Source organism: Rhinoraja longicauda, chromosome 14, assembly GCF_053455715.1.
Source record: "Rhinoraja longicauda isolate Sanriku21f chromosome 14, sRhiLon1.1, whole genome shotgun sequence".
Taxonomy (NCBI): domain Eukaryota; kingdom Metazoa; phylum Chordata; class Chondrichthyes; order Rajiformes; family Arhynchobatidae; genus Rhinoraja; species Rhinoraja longicauda.
In genome coordinates this window covers 27,810,442-27,826,579 of record NC_135966.1, presented here as the reverse complement: position 1 = coordinate 27,826,579, position 16,138 = coordinate 27,810,442, and the positions used below count along the sequence as shown (strand labels likewise).

General features: G+C 43.0%; 1 protein-coding gene and 1 long non-coding RNA gene across 4 annotated transcripts in view; one reads left to right on the top strand and one right to left on the bottom strand.

Annotated features, from left to right (window-relative positions):
* ctnna1 (catenin (cadherin-associated protein), alpha 1) overlaps positions 1–16,138 on the bottom strand; it is a 366,450-nt gene that overhangs the window by 92,929 nt on the left and 257,383 nt on the right. The window contains exon 1 of one of the 3 annotated variants that reach the window (XM_078411616.1): positions 2,143–2,472. The exons of the other annotated variants lie outside the window; for them this stretch is intronic. The gene's annotated coding sequence lies outside the window, so the exon portion shown is untranslated. Of the gene's footprint in view, positions 1–2,142; positions 2,473–16,138 lie in introns of those variants that run through there. 3 annotated transcript variants of the gene reach the window in all.
* LOC144600158 (uncharacterized) lies at positions 2,351–14,947 on the top strand. Its single transcript, XR_013548094.1, has 3 exons — positions 2,351–2,559; positions 8,152–8,326; positions 14,691–14,947. It is a non-coding gene; the product is annotated as an uncharacterized LOC144600158 (long non-coding RNA).

The window sequence follows — 16,138 nt, the reverse complement described above, 5'->3', positions numbered from 1 at the left end:
AAGAGAGAGCTGGATAGAGCTCTTAAGGATAGCGGAGTCAGGGGGTATGGGGAGAAGGCAGGAACGGGGTACTGATTGAGAATGATCAGCCATGATCACATTGAATGGCGGTGCTGGCTCGAAGGGCCGAATGGCCTCCTCCTGCACCTATTGTCTATAATAATGTAACAACTGTTTAAACAAGGTCCTCCACTTTGATGAGAAAGAACAAGAAACATATCCAAACATATTCACCAATGTTTAACATTGTGATTCAGTAAAAAATACCCAATTTAAAACAGACCTCTAGCACAAATCAGTACATCAGTCTGAAGAAGGGTCTCGACCCGAAATGTCACCTATTCCTTCTCTCCTGAGATGCTGCCTGACCTGCTGAGTTACTCCAGCATTTTGTGAATAAACACCATAATTAAACGATAAATATGTTAATTTGTTTCCTTTCTGTAAATTCAGCTCAATGCAAATCAGAAAACATGACCAAAATAAGCAATCCCATGTACCCAAGACTCAAAGGAGGCTGCGTGTACACAGAATTAATCTCCAGAACAATTTCCAAGAAAGTAGCAGTAAACTAGAGTGGAAAAGTTATTTTTATAATCAGAATGCAACCCTCATTTTTTGTTTTGAAGAGCACTTTATTTACTCACTTGCATACTCCGGATCCTTACTAAATTTGCCTATCAATAAACTAAATGATTTATGTAACAATGTATATTTAAGCATAAACTAGATAAATGTTCCGTTTTTTATCTGTAACCTTTTCTCCAGCCTAACGTGCTATCCTCTTCACTGTTACCACGCAAAAAAAGTTCATTTGTATAGCTGTTTCAAAATTACATGATGAAATTGGGGTAATTGCTGATTATGTATGGGATAATGCACTAATGAATAACGAGACGATTATTTTTTTCCATTCATGTATCCCTAAAACTCCCCATATTGTGTTAATAACATGAAATCCTTTCAGTTCTGTCTATATTTATTGACCAGTGGGGTCACTCTGCTGCACAACTTTGACAATACAGACAGGTTATAAAACTCATGATTCAAAACAGACAACAAAAATAATAAAACTAAGAAAAGTTGTAATTCCGTTTCCTTTTATCGCTACTTTCCTTCAAAATAATCCCTCACACCTCGGCAACATATGTAGGTTATCATTTAATTGGTTGCCCAAAACATGATTAACTTTTTTCAATGTACGTCAGTTTCAGGGAGTTTCAATCCTGGGACTGAATGTGGTGCTTGCTCACAAAACCAAGAGTACAGTGAGACCAGATCGCTCGACCCCACCCCACCCACCCAGGTTCACATCAATGGGAAAAATGGGAAACACTTCCCCCAACTTTAATTTATCATACCAATAAACTGTATTTGACTACTATATTGGTTTCGAAGTGATCTTATCCGAATGTGAGGCACAAGAGCCCCGCAACAAAACTTTTTTTGAGGGGAAAAATGATTTTACCGACACAGATCCACCCAGATAGTTAAACATTCCAGAAATACTTAAAATCATGGGGCTCTGGGATTAAAGTGCGGGAGGTTTCGCCTGGCGTCTGAAGTGCCAGTTTCGATCATTTGCAAGGACCACTTTTCGACCTTCCACTGTAAAATTAAACGAATTGCATTGGAAGTGGAAGAGACTTTAGTCTTCGGCAAGTAAAATGTTCAGAATGCGTGCGCAGAAACTGAAAGTACATTCAGAGACGGCGGGCGTTGCCTGCCGAGGTAAGACTGGAGCCAGCCCGGACAGGCCCGACCTCTCCTCTCCTCTCCGGTGTCCCGAGAACAATAACAAGGAGGATGCGGCCTAACACCGACGGCCGGCCGAAACGTCGGGAGGCAAGGGAAGTCCCACTCTTTCCACCCGCCGCTCGTCGTGGACGGAGGAGAATTGAAAAATCTGTGCAGCCCGACCGCAAAGGAAATTAAAACAAAACCTCAGAGTGGGGGCTCCAGGCGGCTGGCGCCACCCCACCCCGCCCCGCGCCGCTCTGCGGCCATTTAAACTTCCAAAGAGTTCCAAACGGAACTTTCCAACCGCCGCCGCCAACGCGCCCACCTTCAGTCGCAAAAACTCCCTTTCCCCCCCCTCCCCTCCCCTCCCCTCCCCTCCAAATACTAACACTTCTCACTTACTTGGTTTAAGTTTTATTTTGCTCCCTTTCCCCACCAGTTTCAGGTTACTAGCTCCTGCCCGGTCAACTCCCGGCCGCTTAATCCCTCCTCTCGCCCTCGTTCAACACTGCTTGGAAACCAAGCCTTCCCGAGTCATCGAGCGGAGGGGGTGACTGGAAGCGCTTCCGAGTAAAGTCGCCGCACCCACCTCCTACCCCCGCACCAGGAGAGGTCGGAAGTGCAGGGGGGGCGAGCAGGAAACAAAGCAGGAGACCGGGCGCTGTCCCCACCCCCCGTGAACGTGTGCGCTGAAGGGGCAAGATGGGGTACTGGTATTGCGAAATCGGTGGTGTGTGGGTGGGGGAGGACAACACGGTGCCGGGAAGAGTTGCCACTGATCTCAGCGCCACACCCAAAGCAGCTGTGTCATGGAGTCAGGTGTGTGTGTGTGTGACTACTGAGGAGCATGGTAAAATACGCCGAGCATTTCGCCATGCAGTCGCAACCAATGTTTTTTTTCTCTCAAGGCACAAACCGAATTGTTTTTCCTGTCAATTGCTCTTGATCTTTTTGTTTTGTTTGTTTGTTTTATTCCTGAACTTCGCCCCCGAAAGGCTTATTTACACATGTGTTTTTTTTTAATCCATTTAATGGTTCTCTGTGGCGCAGCATATTGAACCAACTACAGACTATTATAATACACTGCATTCTTAATTCCCCGGATACGTGATCAGCGGCTCTTAACCATTTATCCATATAAGTCTCAAATGTGGACAAGCTACATTTGAAAGGAAGTGAGGTGGACGGGAGGAAATAAGTAAATCAGTAAAACTTCTCAAACTACTCTTGCTACAGCTATATTTAGTACACTCCAATAAAATCCTGCTTTTTGTTCAGTAAACTAAAATGGACTCTGCAAGGTAACTTACGAGAATGGGGATTTTTTAAAAATAGAACACCTCTCAAATATACTTCTCAGTCAGTGAATCTTGTAAGGTGTTTTAAATGGATGCACTGCAATCAAAATGTTCTTTCCCTAAATGCTCTTAGTTACACTAGTTGGTTGAATATATTTAGAGGGATGCGACCAAGGAAGTCTTGGTATCATTTCCTCTCACAAAGTTCAATTCAAAAAGCAAGCATAGTTATTTAATAAAAGTATACTGTCAAGACAGCATGTTTCTGACTTTCTTCACAGAAAGTAACAAACTTATAGGAAGTTTCACTATAGATTGGTTATGGTGAAACTTCTAAAGATTGGTTAAGAATACATATCAATTAGTGAAACCAATCAAATAAAATATTATGTGTAAGAAAATAACTGCAGATGATGGTACAAATCGAAGGTATTTATTCACAAAATGCTGGAGTAACTCAGCAGGTCAGGCAGCATCTCAGGAGAGAAGGAATGGACGACATTTCGGGTCGAGACCCTTCTTCAGACCCTTCAGTTTGAAGAAGGGTCTCGACCCGAAACATCACCCATTCCTTCTCTCCTGAGATGCTGCCTGACCCGCTGAGTTTCTCGTGTGTCTCTTTGGTGATCCTGTGTTCCTTTAAATCTCGACATAAGGATCTGCAGATGCTGATTTACCCATAAAAGATACAAAGTGCTGGAGTGACTCAGTGAGTCATGTGGCATCCCTGGAGAACATGGATTGGTGACTAAAACTTTGTGTCTTTTATTTCCTTAAAATCTCAGATTCTACCACTTACAAGTGTAGACATGATGTTTTTCTGCCAAACTATGATGAGATCCACATTATCTCTCAATTGTTTGGGGTCATCACCTCCAGAGAGCATCTCTCAGCTAGTTTCATTGTACGTTTGCTGCTCCATGACACCACATATCTCTTTCTAACTGCACCACCTTCAGATGAACAGTTTTAAAAGAAAGTCAACTGCTGTTCTCGAGTCTGGTTGAAATGACTGGTTGCCCTTGCATCAATATCTTGGCTGTTGATATTCCTTTCACAGAGTAACTTCAATTGGTACCAGCTTCATTGTTTTAACTGGTATGCCGAATTTGGCCACGACTGGATCTCTGCAATGATCATTTATTTCACTCTAGATTTTCTTTGCAATATGTTCAGTTGGCAGAAATAATTTCCAATCTACCTCCCTGTACATTTCTTTTTCAGATGCTCATGTTGCCATTCTCATTATGTCCAAGCTCTAAGCAATCTTGCTTGTGCTATGCACTTTTTTAAATAATTTTTAAGACCACATTGTACACATTCTTTCCCACCACTCCCGAGGCAGGACATTTCTTTTAAGCTACTCATATTCCTGTCTCCATGTAAGCCATTCCAAATCTGCCTTTTGTTTCCTGCTTCACTCAATGTACTTCTTCCTGTTAGCCATTTCCAGCCTGGCTTTGAATAGCTCTGCAGCTTTGCATGACAGAGTACTATTATAAAGTTAACTGTCTCACGAGGTAGTCTCCCCTTCTGGCTGGATTCGCAAATACTATAATGAATAAATCCTTCATACCTCCAATTTGTTACGAACAATCTCGTTGGTTATGAAAGTATCAAATGACCCTCCTTACTATTCTTTGAGTGTAAACAACTGGAAAAAATAATCTATATCTTGGCAAGTTGTAATGTGTTTTAATGCAACAAATGCATTCTCCAGGGTTTCAAAAGAGCTTAAATAATACAATTTCTCCCCTTGTGACTAATGAGATAATTTTACATTATCCAGTTCATCTGCCATTGCCTGCTCAAATTACAATATGAACTTTTCCATCCAATATCTTATTCTTTCAACAAATTACTTTCCTGGAAATCCAGTGGCTCAACTGATCGTATTTCATCGTGTTCTCTCTTACTTGAATCACAGAGATCATGTCTCTTAAACCAAATCCATGTGTTACCTCATTGTGGAGGTAGTATACCTGTCATTTGATACTGCTTTTCTGAATCAGACAAGACATTTAAATTTAATGATGTCAGAAATGCTATTTGATGACTCGCAGGAAAAATAGCATGAATCAGCTTGAATAAATGTACTTTAAAAAAAAATAAAGGACAAGCATAAGCTTGTCAAGATAGCGTTTTCTTAATGTGACTTACTCTAGAGACAGACTGACTTTCAGCAAGGTCACCTATCTTGCAAAGTACAGACTATTGGTTGCATGAAGGAATTCTTAAAGTGATACCAACCAATATTACTTATGACAGATGCATATGTATTTGAATGATTCATAATGTTAAGATAACTATAAACTGAACTGATGATCTTCTAGGTGTAGTTTTAAGATTACTTTACTTCAGTTTAAATTTAGTGTCAGAAATTACTGCACCTTTGCTTTTTCCATGCACTTTGAAACAAGACAATAACAGGTTACACTACTAAGTAGTAGTTTAGATTCACAAATCATAAGTTGCAGTGTGAAGTTCCTAGGCTTAGTGGTTAAATACCACCTCTTGTGCATGAATCATTGAAATAAGATTTTTTTTTTAATTTACAATAATTTGCCTTTATGTAGAGTTTTTACTTAGCGAATACACAAAAAAACCCTGAAGGCACACACATAGTTTTCTTCAACATTAAAGTGGTTGATCTTGGTCAAAATTATAATATTTGAAAAAGGTTGAATAACTATCAGGGCTTTCTCTGGTGATTTCTGGAAAATAGCTGCACATAGATAATGCATTAACCCAAGATTAATACCACATCCACAAATCAATAATTGACTTCCACTTTAATGTGTTTATAATCAATATTGGTTGGAAGAGCCTTTTCTTTTTTTCTTATTTTACAATCTCTCCTTCACCACTTCTGGCTCATACTGGAATATACCTCCAACTGTTAATGAGTGCTTTATTTAAGTTATTGTATGGCAAAATCGGGATGTCTATAAATAAACTGCACCTAAATTGGCAATAAGATACCTATTCATTCAAAATAATTCATTGCCAACTGATTTATAGTATTCAAGTTGTCTGCCCTTCTCTACTCCCACAACTATCTAACTGTCACATCACTGAATATATGATTCTGTTGTATATTTACAATTAAGTGTGCTTGGTGAGCAATCTTCACAGTATCCACACTTTTGGCTAAGATCAAGTATAGTATCTGTTCTTATCAGTCGAGGATCGCGGATCTAGCACGATCTAGCACGTTGGTGACCAGGGGTCCGTCATTTGCTGGCTTCAAGGTAGATCCATGCTGGTTGGGTAACCAACCTAACACCTCATCCAGTCAGAATAGCGGCAGCAAATTGAGCGGAGAACGCTATCTGCAATACCCTGTGAGTGAGCATGAAGGATCTCAGCGAGGGGACTCCCCACGGGACCTGTTCATCAGGAAGGTCTTGCTGGAGGCCTGCAAATTTGAGGCCAAGGAGATTTACTCTCTCCAGGACTTCATGGGTAATGATATCACTTTCAAGTATCCAACGGGATGGCAGAAGATGTTACTTTGATGTCACTTTCAAGTATCCAACAGGATGGCAGAAGCTGCTGCAAGACTTCCGGGAGAAGGGGAACGAAGCTCCGCTGACGCTGCTGAAGGTGCAGCCGCTCTTCACCTTCCCCACCCAGAAGGAACGGATGATCACAGTGCACACGTTTAACCTGCATGCCCCGTTGTGGATGTCGTCACCTTCCTTGCTTGTCATGTTGAGGGAACAGGGAACTGTGCGGATGTGAAGGACTTTTTCGGGATCTGGACGAGCAAGCGGCAAATCAAGGTGAAGCTGAGGGTGGACGGGAAGGGAGTCATCATCCACCCTCCCTCAATGTTCGCTATCGAAGGGAATCGAGGTTACATGACCTATGCGGGACAACCCGGGGTGTGCAGGAAATGCAACAACCCCGGGCACGTGGTGGCCCAATGCAGTGCAGTTGTCTGCAAGAACTGCAAGCTGGAAGGCCACGAGACAAAGGACTGCCAAGTGAGCAAGAACTGCAACCTGTGCAGGGAGGCAGGCCACCTCTACAGGGCCTGCCCTAAAAGAGCCAGCACCTAGGCACAGGCCATAAGAGGGGCAGTTGCCAACATCCCCAGGGTGGTCGAGATGCCTCCCACCATTGCCAAGACCCCTGCAGAAAGAGAGAACGGATGAGGAGAGCCCGACCACCTCGAGCCCCCAACTGCCGGACAGAGACCCCCAGCCCCCTGTCCAGGAGGGAGAGTCGATGGAAGAGGGGGAACAGGAGGAGACATGGCAGGTGGTGAAAAGTAAGAAACACCAGAGGGCTCTGCCCAAATGGCCAAGACCAGAGGGAATGGGCAAGTCTAATAAAAGAGTCCTCTTCCAGACTGACGCCAGCAACCTCTCCTCGTTGGAGGATGAGGCAACATTGAGGATCCGACGACAGAGGTAGAGGAAGAAAACGGATGAGGAGATTGGAAAGGGAAATTACATGCCTGTTGTCCCCCAGCTCCGGGAAACCGGGGGCAGTGCAGCGGCCAATGGGCCCCAGCTCCGGGGGACCAGGAGCAATGAATCAGTCACGGTACCTCAGCTACAGGAGACAGAGGGAACGGTGCGCCCAGAAGAGGGTGGAACAGAGAGGATCCCTCCGACAACAACTCCAGCTATGCCAGAGGAGATCCCCTTCCTTGAGGATGCCAGCACCCAGTACCTGAGCCCTGAAACGATGCTGCAATTCACCAAAGCAGTGGGCAGGAGAGGATAAGATGACAGTCAGTGACTTTTTAAGGACAATGTAGCTAAAACTGGCATCGCTAAATGCGCAGCGTGAAGAACACTTCACGATGTGTAAACGCCTTGCAGTACCTGGCCAAGGTCAAGGCGGATGTGACTTTTCTGCAGGAGTGTGGGCTGCCACACCTCCGCAGCTATCGGAGGTGGTCGCGATGGTGGCCCCACGGACTGCCGGTATGGTCGGGGGGTAATGACTGTCGCGCTTCCGGTCTGGGGATCTTGCTGCGGGGAGGGAGCTTCACCATCACTGAGGTCAGGGAGGTGGTTGGGGGGTATCTCCTGGTGGCGGATGTAATGTACCGTGGCCCTCTGCTCCGGGTGATTAATGTGTACGCCTCACCCAGCAGCTCCCACCGCTACTGGCCACGTTCCGGCCGCTCGTTCTGGCCGGTGACCTCAAATGCATCATCGATGTGGCTGGACAATCCGGCAGTGCCGACCACAGACTGGGCAGCACCTCCAAGTTCCTAATGAAGACGGTCAAAGACGCAAAGCTGCGCATCGCCTTCAGCGACGCTGCAGGTGGGTCCCAGTCGCGGTTCACCTGGTCGAGACCGGATGGTTCAGTCCGATCCCGGATAGACTTCATCTTCACGTCGAAGGTCATCACGGTCAGACACCGATCTCACACAGGTGTTCTTCTCAGACACCTGCCTTCTTCAGGCTTCCTGTCACCTACAGGAGGACCGGAAGGCAGGCAGAGGGACATGGAAGTTAAATGTGAAGCTGTTGACCCCAGAGAACATTGAGGAGATAAAGAGGGACTATACATGTTGGAATTGTGTCAACTCCAGACAGATTTGCAGCAACTGCTCCTTCTGCAATCGAGAGGAATGCATGTGAGGGAGGTGCTTAGAGAGATGAAGGGCCGGCAAGCTCATCCAAGATCCTTCCGATCAAGCATCCACCACGTGGAGCAGGATGAGACGTGCTCACGCTTCTTCATCCATAAGGTTCACAGGGGGAGCTCTGTGGTCAACAACCTGAAGGAGGAGGACAGCCCGGTAACATCCCTACTGACGGACATGCTGAGGATCTGCAGATCCTTTTATACAGGTTTGTACGACAGAAAGGCCACAGAGAGCACCGCCTCCCAGAATGTCCTGTCCACTATCATGGAGGTCTTGGAGGACAGCAACTGGGAGAGTCTGGACCAACCACTGACCCTAGAGGAGCTGAATGGCTCCATTCCTTTGACTCGAGTAAAACTCCCGGAAGCGATGGCTTACCGGCCGAGTTGTATTCGGCTCTGTGGGACTGGGTGGGCCCAGACATGCTGGAAGTGTACAACTGATAGGAACCTAGACAGTACTGTGAACAATAATATCTTCACTAGTACGAAGGTGCTTTATGCATCCTGGTCACCCTATATAGATAGGAAGCCTGTTTTTTTTATCAGTGTGTTCTATGTGAAAGTTATTAGTTGAATTCTTTGTCTGCTAGTTTTGCTCATATGTTCACAAGTGATAGGAACAGAATTAGTCCATTCGGCCCATCAGGTCTACTCCGCCATTCAATCATGGCTGATCTATCTTTCCCTCTCGACCCCATTCTCCTGCCTTCTCCCCATAACACCTGATACCCATAGTAAACAAGAATCTATCAACCCTGCCTTAAAAATATCCATTAACGGCCTCCACAACCTTTGTGGCAACGAATGCCACAGATTCACCACCCTCTGACTAAGGAAATTCCTCCTCTTCTTCCTAAAGGTGATACGTCCCTTTTATTCTGAGGCTATGGCCACTGATCCTAGACTCTCTCACTAGTGAAAACATTCTCTCCACATCCACTCTATTCAGGCTTTTAGTCTATCACTCTATCAGTCTTTAGTCTTTTTGTTGTAATTCCCGAGTTTTGTCTTTTGTTAGTTGTGATATGATCAGTTTTAGTTAAGGTCTGCAGATATTTTAATGCTTCGCTCTGATGCCTTATAACCGATGTGCCTAAATAGAAAGTTTTAAATGCTACTACTGGACTCGGCAAATCATTGAGAATTTAGTGATCCTACAAGAACTTTGATTTTTGTTCAAGTAAAAACCCAATTCTTTTCTAGGTTGTTTCAGGAGTATTTTTTTTTGTTAGTTAATATCATTCTAAGCTGAATAATTTCATCCCTATGTATTGTATAGGACCTCTCCAACCTGACAGTTCTCAAGATTAAATAATTATTGTTAGCAATTATTTAAAAATGGGGTGTAGGAAAATAACTGCAGATGCTGGTACAAATTGAAGGTATCACAAAAGGCTGGAGTAACTCAACGAACCTCCAGAGGTTCACCTGCGCCTCCTCCAACCTTATCTATTGTATCCGCTGTTCCAGATGTCAACTTCTCTACATTGGCAAGACCAAATGCAGGCTTGGCGATTGTTTCGCTCAACACCTTCGCTCAGTTTGCCTTAACCAACCTGATCTTCCGGTGGCTGAGCACTTCAACTCCCCCTCCCACTCCCAGTCTGACCTTTCTGTCATGGGCCTCCTCCATTGTCATAGTGAGGTCAACCGCAAATTAGAGGAACAGCACCTCATATTTCGCCTGGGCAGCTTGCAGCGGTATGAACATTGACTTCTCTAACTTTAGATAGCTCCTCTGTCCCTCTCTTCCCCTCCCCCTTCCCAGTTCTCCCACTGTCTTCCTGTCTCCAACTACATCCTTTCTTTGTGCCCCCCCCCCCCCCCCCTGACATCAGTCTGAAAAAGGGTCTCGACCCGAAATGTCACCTATTCCTTCTCTCCTGAGATGCTGCCTGACCCGCTGAGTTACTCCAGCCTTTTGTGATACATTTAAAAATGGGGTGTGTTGTGGACCTGTGTTTTACTGACATTAATCCATTCCCAGCTGTGCTGCTGAATAAACAATAGAAACACAAATTGCATTGGATTTATTAAAATAAATTAACATGTAGATTTTTTAGTAGAGGCAGATTAGAAAATGGAAGGCAATCATTTACCTACTGTATCAATATTAGTTAATTTAAAATAACTGATTCATTTCACTTCCCAGCTTGCGTTTAGCAAAATATATATAATGTGTGTTAACTTTAATAGCATTTTTTTAAATGCACACTTTTTCTATGAATAACAGCATAACTACCTTCAGAAGGTAGTTAATTGTAGTAGTGTGCTTACTATTATTGGTGTTTTACAAAAAAAATTTAACCAAATTTAATTTGGCTTAAGGGAAATACTGGATATCTCTAGTTTTGTTAACTGAATAATTAACCTATTTTAGGTTGGTACTGTTTGTTCTACTTATTCATTCATGCAATATTGTGCAATGGTGGAGGTGTAGGTCTGCTTAGGTGGATTGGGTGGGTTGGGCTTTGAATAAAGCCCAGATTGGATAAAGACATCATTTAATGATCAATATTGAGCCATTACTAATTTTGGTGCTATTCTGATTATTAGTCTCAGCTTGGAGTTCAATGTATAGAAGACAATGTTTTGGATCCTACAAAATTATCCCATACTTTTTGTGAAAAATAAAATAAAAACGACAGAAACTGGAAATCTGAAAAAAATAGAAAATGCTGGAAACATTCAGCAGGTCAGGCAGCATCCGTCGAAAAGAAAGATGAACTAATGTTTCATTTGAGGAACACTTTATCATTCTTTATATTATTATTTTCCCCAGTATCCCACAATGGGTAGCAAAATTTGAAAGACATTAATTTGACAGTGATAATGCCATTGTACAAATTCCTGTGGAGCATAGTACACTTAACATGAGTTACTTTAGCATTTCCCTTCAGCCACTAGAGTCAATATAAAAAGACACAATGTGCCGAAGCAACTCAGCGGGACAGTCAGCATCTTTGGAAGACACAGAAAAGCAATGTTTTCACATAAGGACCCATCTGCAGACTAATTGTAGTGGGAGGAAGATAAGGTCTGGTAAGGTGGATACAGGTGTGGGGGATTTTTATTGGTAGGTGGATGGACAAAGACTAGAGATTTAAAAAAAAGAAGTGGAGTAAATTGTGAAGCCAGAGGAAGAGATATAAACAGAAATATAGAAAATAGGTGCAGGAGGAGGCGATTCGGATCATTGTGATCATGGCTGATCGACCCCAATCAATAACCCGTGCCTGTCTTCTCCCCATATCCCTTGATTCGACTAGCCCCTAGAGCTCTATCTAACTCTCTTAAATCCATCCAGTGATTTGGCTTCCACTGCCCTCTGTGGCATGAGAATTCCACAGTGACTCTACCTCGTTAGTCCCTATGTCTTCCCTCGCGAGGGACTGAATTTCAACCCTCTCCAGCAGAGCTACCCCACCGTCTCTGCCCACCTGCCTGTCCTTTCTATAGGATGTATAACCCTGAATATTAAGTTCCCAGGCCCGATCCTTCTGCAGTCACATCTCTGTAATCCCCACAATGTCGTATCTATCAACCTCTAACTGAGCCTCAAACTCATCTACTTTACTTATACTTTGCGCATTCATATACAATACTTTCAATCCCTTACTCATCTCACCCTTCACATCGATCCCTATTACACTTGGCCATACTCTCCTATCCCTTTGTGAGCTTTCTTTCCCATTAATTCTGGGGTTATTAATTATCCCTTTACTCTCTTTCCCTTTAACTCCATCCTTGACTATCCCATTTGACACCTCCCCCATTATTTAGTTAAAAACCACCCGTGTAGCAGTGGCAAACCTACCTGCCAGAATTCTGGTCCCCCATCTGTTAAGGTGCAATCCGTCCCTTTTGTACAATTCCCCCTTACCCCAAAACAGATCCCAGTGATCTAAGAATCTAATTCCCTGCCCCCTTCACCAGTTCCTCAGCCACGCATTCAGGTCCTGCATCTCCCTGTTCCTGCTCTCGCCAGCACGAGGAACTGGAAGCAAGCTGGAGATAACCACCCTGGAGGTCCTGCTTTTCAGCATTTTTCCGAGCTCTCTAAAGTCACGCAGCAGAATATTCATCCCCTTTTTTCCAACATCGTTTGTGCCAACATGCACTACCACTTCGCCCTTGAGGATTTTCTGCACTCTGTCCGTGATATCCTGGATCCTGTCACCACGAAGGCAGCACACCATCCTCGAATCCCGCCTGTTGCCGCAGAAACCCCAGTCCATACCTTTCACAATGGAGTCTTCTACTACCACAGCGTTGCCTGACGTCGGCCTCTTTGGTTTTGGCTTTACAGCACTTTTTGCTTCGCAGGCCAGTCTGCCGCTCAGTGTGGTAACGTCTTCTTCCCCGACAGTTTCCAAGTGGGTGAATCTGTTCTCAAAAGGTCCCGGGGACCTTTTCACTCCAAGTTTCCTTCCTTTTCTCACCGACACCCACCTTCTCTCTTCCAGTACATTTGGTGTAACAATCTCACTGTAGGACTTGTCCAGGAATGACTCGGATTCTCGGACGAACCTGAGGTCATCCACATCCATCTGCAGTTCCTTGTGTCTACTGGAGTTATTGTAGCAGTTAGAGGCAGATTCTGGTTCTTTGTATGTGTTATCTGCTGCTAAAAGCAGGGGTGTGGGACATCATCAGTAGATCAAGCTATGCTACATGAGAATTAAGCCAAAATCACAGATGAAAGGCTAACAGAAAGAGCCAGTTCTGACACAGACAATAAAAAGAAAGAATGAGTTACTTCATAATAGAGAAATCAATAGAGTCCAGAAGGTTGCAATGTGCCCAAACAAATTAGGTGTTGTTCCTCAAGGTTGTGTTAGACCTTACTGCAGCAGGGTAGGAGACCAGAGACTGATAGGTCAGAAAGTGAATATGATAGACAATTAAAATAGCTGGCATTCAAAAGCTCAGCCACTCAGTCGATTGAATACAAGTGTTCAAAATGATCACCCGATATTTGCTTGGTCTGTCCCAAATTTACTTAATTGGTCTCACCCCATCAGAGATTAAATCTGTGGAATTCTCTGCCTCAGAAGGCAGTGAGGCCAATTCTCTGGATGCTTTCAAGAGAGAGTTAGATAGAGTTCTTAATGATAGCAGAGTCAGGGGGTATCGGGAGAGGGCAGGAATGGGGTACTGATTGTGAATGATCAGCCATGATCACATTGAATGGCGAGCTGCCTCAAAGGGCCGAATGGCCTACTCCTGCACCTATTGTCTATGCTTTGTTCTATCCAGTCATCTGCATTGAAAACTAAACTGTTTTCTCTCTTTCCGTTTTGATGAAGGCTGTCAGACCTGAAATATTAACTTTTTCTTGTCACAGATGCTGCCTAATCTGAGTGTTTCCAAAATTGTTCTATTTATTTGTTAAATTTCCAGCCTCTGCAGTCTTTTTTTTCATTTTATCACTTTTTTACGAATTGCCTCAAGTCATCCAAACCTCTGAAAGTTTAAAAACTGGTCAAATTGTTTTTAAAAAAATGCATTTTAGAACTGGATTGACATTACATGAAATTTATTCCAAGTGTTTCCAGTTCCAACATGTCCAAAGTGAGCTTCCTGGATTTTCTAAAAATCAGATATAGGAAATTCATCTAAACAGGATTTCGCAGCTGCCAGCTTCTGTTTATCTACTAAATTTACATGGCTGTTGCACTGGTTTTGCAAAAGATATACTTCTGAAGATTATAGCATTAGTACAGCATGAATCCATTTTTAAAACACTTTGATAGATCAGTTATTGAATATCCTACAGGATTTCATTAGTTAAGAGTGAAAGAAGTTTTTCGGTTGAACATACAAGTGACAGATTTCAGTGGAAGCCAGGAATGAATGGCATGCCACTGCTGACATTGCTGGCCTGATTTGGCTCAACCCCATGGAAATCTGAGCTTCATTATGTGTTGCGTGCAATTATCATTGAACTGCGCACTTCTGTTCTAATATAACATTTAACATTTACAAAGTGCAAACAAACATTAGCTTTTTCTGCCTGCTTTTTTCTTTCAGGCAATAATTCAAGACGCCCATCGCTTATGGATGAAAAGTAATCTTGAAATATCTTTCCAATCGTTTTGCTAATTACCTTCATTCCATGTTATTTCATTCCCAAATTCAAGTTGATGAAACTTTTCAGCTTTCTTCCCAATATACCTCATTCTCCATGCAAGGAATAATTTTCTGATAATGTCAAATTACTATCAAAGTTATGAAAATAAAATCAACTATTACTTAAACAACCGTTTTTGTAGCATTCTTCAGATTCTGCAAGATCAGATTAGCTATATTAATAGAAGTGTTCTCTGCATTCTCTGATTCAGCTCCAGTTAGTCTTGCCAAATTCTCTGCTGCAAGTTGTTTTGACAAAAGGATAACTCCCTGCAAGTTGCCAAGCACAGTACACAACATAGATAAAATATGCCTGACAGTTTGGCAACGCCTTCACTGTCCAGAATTCAGAATGAATAAATGGAACATTGGCATAACTAACACTTTTTATTTGTTATAACAGAAGGGAGAGTCCAGAACTAGGGGTCACAGTTTAAGAATAAGGGGTAGGCCATTTGGGACTGAGATGAGGAAAAACTTTTTCACCCAGAGAGTTGAGAATCTGGAATTCTCTGCCACAGAAGGCAGTAGAGGCCATTTCACTGGATGTTTTCAAGAGAGAGTTAGATTTAGCTCTTAGAAATAAAGGAATCAAAGCATATGGGGTAAAAGCAGGAATGGGGTACTGATTTTAGATGATCAGCCATGATCATATTGAATGGCTTAAAGGGCCGAATGGCCTAATCCTGCACCTATTTTTCTATGTTTCTAATGTGGCTGAAAGTTAATTTGACGGTAGTGAATATGGTGAAAGTAAGAAAAAGTACATATACTAAAGATGGATGCTACTACTGGTATATTAGAACACAAGTGGAAAATAGTCATATGACCATTTGACTCCACTCAGTATTCAAGTAACTATATTATTGTTCTTTTTACTTAAGCTTCCATAGCTTGACCCATATCCATCTCCGCCAAATCTATTATAGTTAACATCTGAGCACCATAAACCAATTGGGTACATTTATTTTAAAGACCTACAGTATTTTGTTTTCCCTCATTTCAATCTTAATTTCCTAAGCCTTTGTTCTTAGACATCCCATGGTCCTGATTGTCCAATTAAGGAAAAATGCCTCGTAAGTATGTGATTCTGCGACGTACAGGGATCATATTGCTGTACGGAGGAAGAGCAGACCTGCAGTCTAATTGCATACAAGTTCAAATCCCATCATCGTAGCTGGAGAATGTCAACTCATATAATTAAAGAAATCAAGAGTAAAAATACTTGTAACAATAATGGTAACCATGAGGCTTGCAGAACATTGCCCCCAAAAAAGGTATACTGAGGAAGGAAATCTGCCTTACCTATCGTGTGTGACTAATAATGGACAAGCAATCTGGAGCTGGGG